Source organism: Panthera uncia, chromosome C2, assembly GCF_023721935.1.
Source record: "Panthera uncia isolate 11264 chromosome C2, Puncia_PCG_1.0, whole genome shotgun sequence".
NCBI lineage: Eukaryota > Metazoa > Chordata > Mammalia > Carnivora > Felidae > Panthera > Panthera uncia.
Window position 1 is genome coordinate 130,122,047 of NC_064810.1, and position 16,404 is coordinate 130,138,450.

Consider the following 16,404-nt stretch of genomic DNA (forward strand, 5'->3'; position numbering starts at 1 on the left):
GGGAGAGAGGGAGAGAGGGAGAGAGAGAGAGAGAGAGAGAGAGAGAGAGAATGAGAATCTTAAGCAGATTCCACACTCAGTGTGGAGCCTGATGCAGGGCTCAATCCCATGACCTGGGCTGAAATCAGAGTCAGATGCTCAACTGACCAAGCCACCCAGGTGCCCTGATTATGTTTTATTTTTAAATTCACTACTATCCTCCAACCTTATCCTCTCATCCTCAAATCACGTTAGAGATCCAACTGGTTTACCTGCTAGCAGATCAAACCTGGAAGGCAATTTCACATTCATTAGCTACCCTCCTCAATCCCTGTAGTGACTGTGACCACCACCAATCATCTCCACTCTACCTCTATAACCTGATATTCAAAAGCCACTAACCTATAGCTGGAACCACAATAGTTAATTTCTATTAACAGAATGAGTAATGGCACATTGTCATCTTTCACCTTTGTTCCCTTTGCCCAGAATGTCTTTCCCCTACCCAAATCCCTTCCAGTCTTCACAGCCCAAGTTCTATCTCCTTTACCAAGGCTTCAAGACCATGTGAGTACACTCAAATCACTCTGTGTTCCCTATTATGACATTATCATCTGTACCACACAGCTGACATTTTGGTTATTGTTCAATTTTGGGTTTATGTCATGGCTTCATTATTAGGTAATAAATATCTAGAGAAAATAAGTTGTCTAATTTTATGCCCATATAGCACTTGACTCAAAGTTATATACCTCATAGGCACTAGAGAGGTTTAAATAAATTAAAATATTAATGAAGAAAATTTGCCATGAATCATGATATTCTAATGTATTATAGGTTGTAGAAGATTTCTATAATTGACTTTGGGGTCCTAGAACAAAGCACATTCTAGAACTGCCTTCTAAGAGATGGCTATCCAAATTCCTGGGTACAGACAACTCTTCATAAATGAATTAAAAACCAGTTCTAAGATGTATGCTATCGCTCTTTCCCAAGAAATATTATGAAAACCTCTATGGAACCTTAAAGTTTCAGATTATGACATGAAAAATCATTAGCATTTAGCAGACTAATATAACTTGAAATAAAAAGTGTTTCAACTAAGTACATTATTGTCTTGTTCTCTAATTGCCCGTAATAGTTACTATTTATTTAATACAGGTATTAGATATTACTGGGTGCAAGTGACAGAAATCTAAATTAAACTAGTTTAGGCAAAATGGACTTATTAAAAAGAGTGAAATGCCTCATGGAATTGGGTATCAAACAAACAAAATTTAGGTAAGGAAGGGGCATGGCTAGACCATAAGAACTAAAATCAAGCACTTTACACATTCAGGACCACTTTTTGTCTCTGTTTTTCCATGTATCAGCTTTTTTTTCCCCCCTTCACCAACAACACTTTTCCTCATAGTTCAAAAAAACAAAAAAACAAAAAAAAAAAAAAAACCATCCATACAGATCCTGAGATTTACTCTTAGAACTTCAGTAGTCCAAAGAGAAGTCTTTTAATTCCAAATCCTAAAATAGTATTCTGATTGACTCTATTTTGGTTAGATCCTACTCATGTATCAATCAAGTGAGAATAGGTAAAGAAGTTATATTTTATGTACAAAATACAATATCAACATACTGATCACAGTAACTATGTGGAATGGGGAGAGTTTCTCAGAAAATGAGGGCAACCCTACAGATCTTTATTTTGTGGTAGGCATTGCATAAAGCACTTGAAACAGTTGTTTTACTTTGCAAACTTACTGTATAGTTTAAATATTATTTTTAAAGATGAGGAAACTACCTCCAAACTCATGCTTTTCATTAAAATGTTCTATTGACAATTATAATTAACAACTACAACTAAATGTAAGCAGTCCATTCAATCCCTATCTATTCGAAGCTGGACCAGCTGTAGCTTCTCTTGAGCGTCTTTGAAAGCAGCAAAACTGCTCCAAGTAAACTGCTCAGCAATTTGGGCTGGAGGTGGAGTTTCCCCACACCTTAAGCTGGAGGCGGAGTTTCCCCACACCTTAAGGAAGCTGAAATCTAGCTTATTACTTTTAGACACAGGACAGAACTATCACTAACCTATAAATGATGTGTTTCTCTATTCCCTTTCTATAGTCACACAGAAAGGAAAAGGAATAGCTAAGGAACAATCAGGTAATAAGAATACTACCTTTCTTTTCATCCCTTTAGAAAAGCTGTATTAGCTAGATCGAGATCAGGATGTATATATTTAAATACTAGAGACGCTGCATAGGTATGTATGTCTAAACTCCTAAGTTTCTGAAAATTTAGCAATAATAATTCTACCAGACAATTTACCAATGAACAATGTAATATAATCAGCTATGTTTCAAATAATATAAATGAATCAGTTAATTCTTCTGGTTAAACTAAAAAACAAAAACATTTCATCTCAAATAACATATCTTATACATGGCAAGGGATTCTTCATAAATCCTAATCTCTTCACTACAACAAAGGTAATCCAATCTTTAAGAAATCCAGAACAATACAATGGATGTTTAATAAATATTTCCTAGCTTGAATTTATCAAACTCATGGTCAAAACTCCTAAGACAGATAAAAATTAAAGTCAAACAGAAGCACAATTAAAAATGTAAAGTAACTACAAGAGTTTAGATTTTGACAGTGACAATCACTTTGGATGACAGTAGACAAGGAGATTTTACATGACCCCTCAGTTATTTTACAAAGAACACTGTAATCAACATATTCTAGGGAAGCTAGGGAAGGGGAGTAAGAGATAAGGAAGGAGAAAGAGAGGCAGGAAAAGGGAGAAAATTATTCTCTTAGTTCAATTCTGTATTAATGGGATTTTTAAAGCAGCACTATCAGGACACAAAATTAATGTTTACAATTAGTGCTTTAATTGTATTCTATGTAGCTTTCCAAGTACAGAAAAACACTAACTAAAAATGGTTTAAGGGGCATCTGGGTGGCTCAGACAGTTAAGTGTCCAACTCTTGATTTTGGCTTAGGTCATGATCTCACAGATCTCACAGCACAGACCTGCTTGGGATTCTCTCTCCCTGTCTCTGTGCCCCTCCCCGGCTCACACTCTTTCTCTCTCAAAAAAAATAAGCATTTTTAAAAAATGCTTTAAAAATAAGATTTACTCTTATACAGGACAGGGGTAAAACTGGTTGATTTAGCAACTCAAAGACATCAACCAGGTGTAAGAAATTCTACCTTTCTACTTTGCCAACCACAACCACATAACCAAAGTATAGGCTCATCCAAGCTAGTTCACCCCAAACAACAGCCAGTAGCAGGGGGAAAAAAGCCATCTCTTCTTCTCTTGTGCTCTTATTTTTTATATTAAAAAAATGTTTTTTTAGTTAACATTATTGTTGGGGCACCTGGGTGGCTCAGTCAGTTAAGCAACCAACTTCGGCTCAGGTCACAATCTCACAGTTTGTGAGTTCGAACCTCGCATCAGGCTCCGTGCTGACAGCTCAGAGCCTGGAGCCTGCTTCAGATTCTGTGTCTCCTCTCTCTGTCCCCCCCCCCTCCCCCCCCCCCCCCCCCGCCAAATAAATAAACATTAAAGAAATGTTTAAATAAACATGAAAAAAAACTATATAAAAAAGAGACAATTGTTTTAGATTCACAGCAAAATGAAGGGAAAGTACAGAGATTTCCAATATACTCCCTACTTCCAGGCGTGCACAGCACTCACCATTATCAATGGCCCCTAATAGAGTGATACATTTGTTACAATGTACAGTGTAGGTGATGGACCCACACTGACACATCATAATCATCCAAAGTTTACCTTGGGTTTCACTCTTGATGATGTAAATTCTATGGGTTTGGACAAATGCATGATGACACTTATCTATCATTATATTATTAGAGTATTTTCACTGCCCTAAAAATCCTCTGTGTTCTACCTGTTCATCTCCATCCCCCACCAACCCTTCCTGTTTATACTATCTCCATAACTTGATACTCTGCTGTTAGGTGCATACACATTAAAGTTTGTTATTTCTTTCTCAAGAAATGACACTTTTATTATTATTTAACACCCTTCTTTATCCCTGATAACTTTCCTTGCTCTGAAGTCTATTCTGTCTGAAGTATATATAGCTACTCCTGCCTTCTTTTGATAAGTGCTAGCGTATTTTTCATCATCCATTTACTTTTAATCTATAGATTTCTTTTTATTTAAAGTAGGTTTCTCAAAAACAACATATAATTGGGTCTTGTTTTATGATCCACTAATGACAATCTCTGTCTTTTAACTGGTATACTCAGAGCATTAGTGATACAGATGGATTATTATCTACTATATTTGCTACATTTTTGTTTGTTTCCCTCATTTTTTGTTCCTGTTTTTATCCTTCACTCTTTTTCTGCATTTTGTGGTTTTAACTGAGCCTGTAGTATGACTCCATTTTCTTTTCTCAGAATATTGGTTATACTTGAAAAATAATTTTTTTAATGGCTGCCCTAGAGTTTACAGTAGAAATTCACAACTAATCCAAATCTATTTTCAAATATCACGATACCACTTAATAGGCAATGTCTTATTAATAACAAATTAATCCTAATTCTCCTTCCTGTCCCTTGTATCATTGCTGTCATCCATTTCACTTACATAGAAGTATAAACAATGAAAAAAATATATATGTGCGTATACACACACACACGTTGTATATACGTAGGATATATATATACACATATATAAGCACACATAATACGTTACTTTAAACAAGCTTATACATTAGATTAAAAATAAGAAAACTATTTTCATTTTACTTTGACATACTCAATTCTCTTCCTTATGTAAATCTGAGTTTTTGATCTGTGTTATTTTCCTTCCATGTAAGAACTTCATTTAACATTTCTTACAAGGCAGGTCTACCAGTAACAAACTTCTTTAATTTTTATTTGCTTAAGAAAATCTTTATTCTCCTTTACCTTTTTATTTCACTTATGTATTCATTCATTCACTCATTCATTTATGAGAGAGAGCTAGTGAGCGCAGGGGGAGGGGCAGAGAGAGAGCAAGACATAGAATCCCAAGCAGGCCCCACGCTGTCAGTGCAGAGCCCGACACAGGGCTCAAACCCACAAACCATGAGATCATGACCTGAGCGAAAATCAAGAGTCAGATGCTTAACTGACTGAGCCACCCAGGCACCATTCTCCTTTACCTTTTTAAATATTTCACTCCACTCTCTTCTTGCTTGTATGGTTTCTGAGAAGTTGAATATAATTCTTATCTTTGCTCTTTTATAGGTACGGTATTTTTTCTCTATCGTTTTCTACAATTTGCAAAATGATACACCTAGCTGTTGTTTGTTGTTGTAGCTGTGTTATTTATATTTATATTGCTTAGTGTTCTCTGAACTTCCTGGATATGTAGCTTAGGGTCTTTAGTTTGGGAAAATTCTCAGTCATGATTGTTTCAAATGTTTATTCTGCTCCTTTTTCTTCCTTTGCCTTTTGGGATTCCTATTACAAGTTGGTTACACCTTTTGTAGTTGTCTCATAGATACTCTGTTATTTTAAGTCTTTATTTTCTTTGCTTTCTCAGTTTATGAGGATTCTATTGTTAGGTCTTCTAGCTCAGAGATTTTTCTTCAGCTATGTCCAGTCTATTTAAGAAGTTCAACAAAAACTTTTTTTTTTTTTTTTTTAATCTTTTACTGTTTTTGATCTCTAGCATTTCCTTTTGGTTCTTTCTTAGGATTTCCATCTCTCTTCAAACTGTGCTTTTTGCCTTTTATATATCTTCTAATTTTTTCTTGATAACCAGACATGATGTACTGGGTAAAAGGAACCACTGTAAATAGGCCTTTCATAATTAATGTGTTGTGAGGTGTGAGGGGAGGGGAAGTGTCCTATGATTAGGTTTTTTATTTAGTGAGCTTATACCTCTGGTCTGTGAACTTCACAAGTGTTTCCCAGCCACCCTCCCCTGCCTCCAGGTGGGACAGAATGGCTAGAGGGGGCTGGAGTTGGGTATTTCCTTTCCTCCAGAGTCAGTCAGCCTCTGGTTAACTAGTCTCCCCCAGAGGGCAGGCCTTGTTAAGAACAGAGTGCTCTGGGGGCACCTGCATGGCTCAGTCAGTTGAGCATCCAACTTCAGCTCAGGTCATGATCTCACAGTTTATGAGTTCAAGCCCCACATCAGGCTTGCTGCTATCAGCGCAGAGCCCACTTCAGATACTCTGTCCCTCTCTCTTTGCCCCTCCCTGGTTTGCACTCTTTCAAAAATAAATAAAACATTAAAAAATAAAAAAGGATGGAGTGCTCTGTCATATTTCAAAATGCTCCCCACCCCCCCACCGCGGGCCCCTGCTAGAAGCGTGAGGGGTTTCCTCTGATATTTACTGTGAGAACCTCATTTGGCTCCTGGAGGTAAACCTTACAATACTGTGGTGGCCTGTGACTGGATCCCCTGGTGTTTTCAACTCTCAGAATTATCCACACTGAACCCTCAGCAATCTGTCAATTAAAGTTCAGTTTTTCCTTCCCAGCACTGATTCCTGAGCAGTTGCTACTCACGAGTCTGCTCTTCAAGCCTCAGCTTTCTATGTTCGTTTGTGTCTATCTGATCTTAGGGGCAGTGGTTTGCCCTGGGTCACAAGAAGGGCTGTTATGGACCCAAGAAGAGCTGTTAAATTTTCAGTCTGTTCAGCTTTGTACTTGTTAGAACAGAGTGGCAACTTCCAAGTTTCTTACATATGGAACTAGAAACCGGAAGTGTCCTTTATGTCTATTTTTAATCAGTGAGGAAACTGCCCCAAAGGCATCCATGTAACTTTCTCTCACTTCTCATTGTCCAGTCTTGTGTCACCTGCTATGCCTACATCAACCACTTGATTATGACACCCTGGAGGTAGGAAGGGGATCATTTTCCAGTGACATGGGGGATCAAATGCCCAAACAAAATCAGAGCTCTGCTCATTAGAGGAAAATGGGAAACAAATGGGCACTAACAAAATAGTCAAAGTTTCTGCCACTTTGTGATTTTTATATAGCCTTTGATGTGTGTAAGAAAAGTAGAACAAGAAAGACACCTAGAGAAAATATTCAAATCAATATTGTTACCACTCACTGAAAAGGGTAACAGAAGAAAAAAGGAACCATTAACCTAATTCTTAACTAAATCTGCTGAAATACCCTCCCGTTCCCCCCAAATTGTTGTGAAATAACCCAGACTTAAGTGATATAATTTAGAAAGCAAATATAATAGTTTAATGAGTTGTCAAAGTAATATATTAGGGATAGAAATAGCCTTAGAGAGCAAGTTCAATCACCTCATTTTACAAATGAGAAGAACAGGGCTCAGAGAGGCTAAACTACTGAAAGACAGACTAGAGTGTAGTTTGCCTGATTTACAGATCAAGGTCCTTCTTGCTGTTTACATTCTGGACCTCTTCACTTCCTTGGAGTTTAAATAAGTTAACAGCAACAGTGATGTAAGCAATCAGTCATTTTTCATGTGCATGTGTTTATCTCTAAATATCTGAACATACGTTAGATTCTGGAAAATAATGTATTTTTAAAAATCATACCAGTAACAAGGGATTCCTCACCCTTACGTAACTGTAGAAGTATGGTCCCACTCTAGAAAATTTTTTCACAATATGGCAATCTTAATATTCTTTTCTACAGCTCTCTATTTGGGTTAGTTACAAGTAGGTGATACTTACAAAGTCTGGGAAAAAGAGTGAGAGATTTTCATTTCTTAGAAAAGAATCAGAACACAGGTGAACCTACCATAAGACAAATCATTTTAGCATAAAAATACCACATTCTTGTCTACAAGACTATACATGCAACTGAAAGATTTATATATTTAAACCAATTACTAACACTTTCAGTTTATGGCTAGTAAACAAGTAAGATACATCTAACAAATAGCTTCACTACTCACACTTCTTGATCAAACTTTTTTTTTTTTTTTTTGATCAAACTTTTTAAAAAACTAAATTAGTGCCTTGGAGTGACAGGACATTTCACTCCATTAATAAACAAATACCTGAATGAGGCTACCCAAACATGCCCTCACTCAACTTTAAGTATTAATCTACAGCAGTGGTAACATTTTATACAGTAACAACTTGAAGAAAAATAAATCTAGACTGTCACAAATATATGCACATACACTGTCTATAACCATGATATTTAACTGTTAAATTAAGCATATATTCCAACTTAATAAAGGTAATCTGAATATGCAACACTTGTAAATTATACATTTCATAACCTTAAACCTTAATTTAGAGTAGAACCTTAAAATCATGTAAGTTTCAGATTCTACAGCTACTATCAAAGGCGGGGGGGGAATCTTGAACTTGAAATATACCAGTTATTTATTTTTTTTTAACCTTTTTTTTTTATCATGAAATTTATTGTCAAATTGGTTTCCATACAACACCCAGTGCTCATCCCAACAGGTGCCCTCCTCAATGCCCATCACCCACCCTCCCCTCCCTCCCATCCTCCATAAACCCTCAGTTTGTTCTCAGTTTTTAGGAGTCTCTTATGTTTTGGCTCCCTCCCTCTCTAACCATTTTTTTTCTTCCCCTCCCTCATGGTCTTCTGTTAAGTTTCTCAGGATCCACATAGGAGTGAAAACATACGGAGTCTGTCCTTCTCTGTATGAGTTATTTCACTTAGCGTAACACTCTCCAGTTCCATCCATGTTGCTACAAAAGGCCGTATTTCATTCTTTCCCATTGCCACGTAGTATTCCATTGTGTATAGAAACCACAATTTCTTTATCCATTCATCAGTTGATGGACATTTAGGCTCTTTCCATAATTTAGTAATTGTTGAGAGTGCTGCAAACTTCTTTTTTTTTAATTTATTTTTCAATATATGAAATTTATTGTCAAATTGGTTTCCATACAACACCCAGTGCTCATCCCAAAAGGTGCCCTCTTCAATACCCATCACCCACCCTCCCCTCCCTCCCACCCCCCATCAACCCTCAGTTTGTTCTCAGTTTTTAAGAGTCTCTTATGCTTTGGCTCTCTCCCACTCTAACCTCTTTTTTTTTTTTTCCTTCCCCTCCCCCATGGGTTTCTGTTAGGCTTCTCAGGATCCACATAAGAGTGAAAACATATGGTATCTGTCTTTCTCTGTATGGCTTATTTCACTTAGCATCACACTCTCCAGTTCCATCCACATTGCTACAAAGGGCCATATTTCGTTCTTTCTCATTGCCATGTAGTACTCCATTGTGTATATAAACCACAATTTCTTTATCCATTCATCAGTTGATGGACATTTAGGCTCTTTCCATCATTTGGCTATTGTTGAGAGTGCTGCTATAAACATTGGGGTACAAGTGCCCCTATGCATCAGTACTCTTGTATCCCTTGGGTAAATTCCTAGCAGTGCTATTGCTGGGTCATAGGGTAGGTCTATTTTTAATTTTCTGAGGAACCTCCACACTGTTTTCCAGAGTGGCTGCACCAATTTGCATTCCCACCAACAGTGCAAGAGGGTTCCCGTTTCTCCACATCCTCTCCAGCATCTATAGTCTCCTGATTTGTTCATTTTGGCGACTCTAACTGGCGTGAGAAATATACCAGTTATTTAATGGTGAAAGAGTAAATGTTTTCCTTCTAAGATCAGAAACAAGGCAAGGATGTCTACTCTCGTCATTCCTATTCATTCTCATACTGGTAGTCCTAAGTCAGTAAGAATAAAAAGAAGCAAAAGGCATATAGATTGGGAAAGAAAACATAAAACTGTCTCTATTTATAAATGACATATTGTTCATGGAGAAAATCCCAAGAAAATTTATTGTAAAAAATCCAAAAATGAGTTTATAAAAGTTGCTGAATGCAAGGTCAATATACAACAAGCAAATGTATTTCCACATACTAGCAATTAACTGGAAATTAAAAATGTTAAAGACTTTACATTTACAATACAAAAGAAGGAAAGAAAGAAGGAAAGAAAGAAAAGCCAGAAAAATGCTTGGGTATAAATCTAATAAAAACTTGCAGGATTCGTATACATTCACTGTAAGATACTCATTAAAGACTTACAGAAAACCTACATAGAGATAACATGTTCATGAATTAGAAGACTCATTATTGCTAAGATGTCAATTTGATCTATGGATTCAATGTAATCTTACTCAAAATCTCAGCAGGATTCCTTTTAGATATTAATGATCTAAAATTTACATGGAAAGGCAAAGATACTAGAACAGCCAGAGCAATTTTGAGTGAAAAGAACATAGTTGGGGGATGGGGGTCTTACACAGTGTGATTTCAAGAATTTCTATGAAGGGGCGCCTGGGTGGCTCAGCTGGTTAAGCGTACAACTTCGGCTAAGGTCATGATCTTGTGGTTCAGTTCTTGAGTTCAAGCCCCACATCAGGTTCTGTGCTGACAGCTCAGAGCCTGGAGCCTGCTTTAGATTCTATCTCCCTCTCTCTCTGCCTCTCCCCCATTCAAGCTCTGTCTTGCTCTCTCTCAAAAATAAAAATAAACATTTTTACAAAAAGCTCAAAAGCATTAACCATAAAGGAAAATATTGAAAAATTTTACTGCATTAAATTAAGACCTCATGTTCAATGACACAAGAGTGAAAAGTCAAGCTGGACTGGGAGAAGACATCTGCAACATACACAGTTCACAAAAGGTTCATATTCTGCATACATAAAGAAATGTAAATTAATAAGCAAAGAAAGAGAACTCAAAAGAAAAATGGGCAAGAGATTTAATAGGCATTTGATAAAAGAGGCTATGTGAATGTCTAATAAACATATAAAAAGGTATTTGACATTGTCATCAAAAAAAACTCAAACTTTGTACAAATAATGAGACACACTAACTACTACATAACAAATAGAATGGCTACAAAACAAAAAGGATGTAGTCCAAAAATGTGGAGCAAAAAGAAGTCTCATACAATTTTCATGGGAGTATAAATTGCTTAATACAGCATTCTCATTTAAGCTGAATGAACGTATGCAGAGCCTATATATCAGAAATTCTGAGTGGGCATATATCCTAGAGAAATGCATGCTCATGTGCAACAGAGGCACGTTTCTGAATAGCTGCATTATTCATAATAGGCAAAAAGCTGGAAACAACTATCTATCAATAGCAGAATATGGATAAACTGTGGTGCATGCATTCAGCGGAATATTATGAATAATCTTAGGTTCATATAACACGGGTAAAGTTTTGAAATAAGATAATGCCGTGCAGAAGAACCCAGATCCGAAAGAATATATGTTGCAAGATTCATTTAACTTAAAAATATGCAAAATTAAATTGTATTGTTTGGAGAGGAAAGATTAAATGGCAAAATTATAAAAGAAAACAGAGAGAGACTATTATACAAGTCATAGTAATGCCTATATTGCAGGATGGGAATAAATACTTCTGATCATAAAGCGGGCACCAAGACAGCTTTTGTAGCAATAGCAACATTGTCTTTTTTGATCTGGGTAGAGGTTACATTTAAATAATTCATTATAGTCTACATTTGTTTTACATATTTTTGAGTATTAAAAGATTTTTAAAAGATTTTTAAAGGTTTTTAAAAGATTCAAAGAATCTTTTTTAAAATTTTTAAATTTTTAAAAGATTAAAAGGAGAAAAAACATTGAACATGATGTTCAATCACTTGTCTAAAATATCAATTAAAATACAACTGAACTAAAAGGAAAAGCATATAAAAACCTGGCAGAAGACACAGGACCTAATATGGTATTTCAGCTTAAGAACAACAACAGTAGCTTCCTTTGTTGGTTGGGCAAGTTTTGTTCTCTTGAACTAATGTTCAAAATGAAAACGAAAAAAAAGTCACCTGAAAATTGAAAAAGAAAACTACTCACCCCTTGCACCCATGCCCTTCCCCCAACCACCAATTTGGGTCTACAAAGGAATTAAGAATAAAAACGGAAATTATGTTGACAGAAATTTGTGTAAGGCAATCTTAAAAAACCCAAACAAAAAAATTAATGTAATCTAGCTTCTATGTAAACAAAACCCAAAACCCTCACTGTACACATTTATCTTCCAAACTAATGATAAAAACTTGACATAAAGCATTTTATAAATCATATTTTTCTCATATGCAGAGATAAATGTATTCTAAAATAACTTTATTATTAATTTATTGAGCTTGCACAAGAGAACATGATTTAAATCACTGTGGTAAGTAATATTCAAATCATTAGTTCTGTATAAAAACTACCAAAGAAAACAATGGTACATTATTAGTTTAAAATATTTATGTTGTTTACCTGTTTTACACAACAAGTAATTATAATAAGATACAGAAAAACATATCTCAAGATGTGTCACTGTAATTTTATGGAAAATGTTTATTCATTTAGTAATTGATCTATTATTAATTAAATCACTCACTTTCATCCTAGGTAATTTAAGATTATGTAATTAAAATATGTTTTCTTTGTGACTACATGATTTGGGTGGGATGGGAGAAGTTGTTTCCTTTCCCAAATCTGACTCTGGCTATTACAGGTACTTTGTTGCTGTTGCTGTTTTCTTGTCAAACATTTATTTATTTATTCCATGAAACACTCAAAGTTTAGGTCAGTGGGAAACAATTTTAATCAAAGAACTGTACAATTTCTTCCCACATATTTTGACTTGTAATAGGAAATGACATTGCAACCCATTTTACTAAAATATTACAAAATATTTACAAGAAAATATTAAAATAGGTCAAACACAAAAGGCAAGATGGGGTAAAATAAACTTTTTTCAGAAATCTCTACTCCAGTGCCAACAGCACACAAGAAGAGAATCAAAACAAGTAACAAAGATCCCCTGACCATGTTTCCAAAGAATTGGAGAAGGGAAACAAACGGGATGAAAATGGTGGTAAGAAGGGAATAGATGTTAGCAGCCTGGCTTCAATAACCAATCTATTCTGAATGAAATAACTCTCTCTTATATGCAATAAATTCTGAACAAGGCTAAATTTTAGGATATTTCTTGAAATGAAATTTAAAAATACCCTGGCAGCTCTTTCACTAAGTTTAATACGAGCCTCTTTTCCCATGAACCACACATGCGAATAGAAACCCGTTCTGGCATTAAAAGCTGTCACGGCAGGGGCGCCTGGGTGGCTCAGTGGGTTGAGCATCTGACTTCAGCTCAGGTCATGATCTCACGGTCTGTGGGTTTGAGCCCCACGTTGGGCTCTGTGCTGACAGCTCAGAGCCTGGAGCCTGTTTGGGATTCTGTGTCTCCCTCACTCTCTGCCCCTCCCCCACTTGTGCTCTGTCTCTCAAAAATAAACATTTTAAAAAATTAAAAATAAAAAAGCTGTCACAGTAGTCCTTCCATTTCTTTCATGAAAGCTTCATAAACATCATCCTTAGTTTGCCCCGAAATGGGAACAGATGGACCAGATTTGGGGGCTGCTTTGGCAAGAGGCACAGCAGAATCATCCTCTGACTTTCTCTGGGGAGCAGCAGCGGTCCCTTTATTCTCTTGATGTACCCTCATTGCAGTGGGCACAAATCAAGTAATCTCCGCCTAGGGATTGGTGATCCGTGGCTTGGCACTGATGGATGCTGTGGCTTTCTTCTCAATGGTGGCTGCGCTTGTATCATCCGCCTTGGGTTGCTGAATCAAGTTGGGTGGAGCACTTAAAACCCCCGGGTTCAGCAAGGGAGCTGGTGGGAAAAGCCCAGGTGGGGCAGGTCCAAGTAGAGGCACCAAAGGTGAGCACATCATGCCAGGACGGGGTGGAGGAATACTTGGAGGTGCAGGGGGAGGTAGCCTTGGTGGGGGTCCCCGAAGAGGAGGGCCAGGAGGCAGACCTGGAAGTGGACCTGAGGGAGGGCCAGGGGGCCAGCCTGGGGGTGGGCCTGGAGGTAAAAGTCGAGGTAAAGGCCCTTGGAGCCCTGGCATTCCAGATGGTCTCAGGAATGGAGGAGCTCCTGGAAGTGGTCCAGGAGGAAGGCCAAGTAGGTGGTCCAGGTGACTGTAAAGGTGGAGCAGGTGGTGGTCCAAGAGGAGGTGGTTCTGGCATGGGAGATGCTTGTACCTGAGAAGGAGGAACAGACTGCGTGGGAGCTTGCTGCTATGAAGAGGCGGGAAATGTGCCATCAGAAAGAGAGATTCCTCTTTATGCTGTTTTTGTGACTGCTTTTCCGCTTCAGAATCATCAGAATCACCTTCATCATCATCCTCTGAAATTTCTTCTACTGCTCGTCCCTCCTCTGGGACTTCCTGACCTGCCATTTAAAGCATCATGGCTTGAAGAGGAGTCAGCTCCTTCATGTTCTTTTTCTTCCTTGATTTTCCAGGCATATGTGCAAATCTTACACTCAGACCTGACTTTTTTTCTTCATTGTTGTCTCTTTCATTATCATCACAGTGCACAAATTCAGACCCTTCACTTTCTCCATCTGACCCATCAGTGTCACTGTCATCAGTACTGTCATCATGCTTATCTTGATCCATGTCCTCAGAATACCATCATCTTCACTGGTGCTGGAAACATCATCATCATGACCCCGGTGAGCAAGTTCAGGACTATATAAAATGTCTTCATCCCACCTATGAGGGGGAAAGATCTAGAGCAAAGCCTACTTTACAGCCATACATTTGCAAGACTTGAGGAGGTGGTGGACCAGGGGGAGGACCAGGAGGTTTTCTGCCAGGGGGCAAATGTAGAACACCATGTCCAAGAAGAGGAAATATAGAAACTACCTGCGTTGAAGGTCATAGGCGAGGACGTTTTAAGGATGGAGCGTGGCTGGGCACCAGGAAGTGGAATGTCCTGGATCAGAATGTTGGAAGGAGCATGTGGCATATCTGGCAAGGGAATGCTCTCCACTTCCACATGCTGAGCATTCTTGACAGCATCAAAATATTGGCTAGGTTGAGCCCTCTTCTGTTCATACTCTACTTCTAGCTTTCTCAATTCTTTGTAAATATCCAGATTCTCTTCCACAGAGTTGTAGAATATGTTAAAAGGTTTCACGCAGCTTTTTACACTTATCTTCAGCACCTTCTCATTTAACTGTTTGCTGCACTGGGTTAAGCTCCATTTCATCCAATTTCTCCATGTCCCGAATAATCTGTTTGGGATCTTTCATCCTTAAAACTGCAGCCCGTACCATCATGCACCGTTTTTTGTTCTTCTTTAATTCTCTCTTCTGGGCTTCTTTTTGATTATTACAGGTACCTTGGTTTATGCACAATTACCAATATATCAGCTATTTAGATTTGTTCATATGTGGCACTGCTCTGGCAACATGAAGAGTGAACCCCATGTTATCAAAAACTATACACTGGGCTTATGAGGCAGCTTTTAACAATGACTGGCAGCTTCCAGCATCTCCTCTTCACCTATGAAGTTTCCATCATTTCCTGTGCTGCTTCTGTGCTGTGTGTTCAGCAATTGTGCAAACTTTACTTTTATTTAATGATGATGATTTGGACGTTAATACAATAATATGAAAGCTGCTTTCTAGTTGGTCAGGGAAACTAACACTAAGAACTTTATTAAATGCCTTCCCTAGAACCAACTTCTATTCCTAAGCATTGGGGGCAAGATGGGATTTAGTCCCCTTGACAAAGAACTCGGTAGAATATCCCATCTCATTGTCTCTTTAAAGTCAATGCTCTGACAGATCATCAAGAGAATACTGCAAATGATAAAGTTATTACAGAAGAGTGCCTTTGTCCACATGCTCCCCTCCATGTTCAAAGTCAGCAACGCAGAACCTGCCTCACATCAAATCCCTTACTGTCTTTGTTTCTGACTCTAGATACACATTTAATTTTTTTTTAATATTTATTTTTGAAAGAGACAGAGTGTGAGCAGCAGAAGGGAGAGGCAGAGAGAGAAAGGGAGACCTAGAATCCAAAGCAGGCTCCAGGCTCTGAGCTGTCAGCACAGAACCCGATGCAGGACTTGAACCCATGAACTGTGAGATCATGACGTGGGCCAAAGTCGGCTGCTTAACCAACTGAGCCACCCAGGCGCCCCTAGGTCCACATTTAAAGGGTTCATGTAATTAGGTCAGGTCTACTCAGCTAATCTCACCTTCCTAGTCAACTGTGCCAAATGTTATAAAGTAATCACAAGAGTGCTATCCTATCATATTTACAGTACAGAAAATTATACAGGATATGTACATGGAGGGGGAGTAAGATTCTTGTGGGCCATCTTAGGAATTCTGCCTACTATCAGGGGTAACCTAAAGAACAAAGAGAAACTGAAGATGAAGCAAAGACTGAATTGGAGACAACGCGGGCACAAGCGATATCCTGAGTCAGGAAAGAGCAGGGAAGAATAGGGGGAAAAAGTATGTATGACTGGACTTGTCTCCCCAGTACCCAGCATAGTAACTGGCACATAATTTTTCAAGGGAATGGACCAACATACCAAGTTATACCAAATTAAGCTAGCAGGTATTTA

The 16,404-nt window shown here is 37.8% G+C and overlaps 1 protein-coding gene and 1 pseudogene across 10 annotated transcripts in view; both read right to left on the bottom strand.

Annotated features, from left to right (window-relative positions):
- ANKRD28 (ankyrin repeat domain 28) overlaps positions 1-16,404 on the bottom strand; it is a 196,668-nt gene that overhangs the window by 93,054 nt on the left and 87,210 nt on the right. The window lies entirely within an intron of this gene.
- LOC125921337 (WW domain-binding protein 11-like) lies at positions 10,300-15,181 on the bottom strand (annotated as a pseudogene).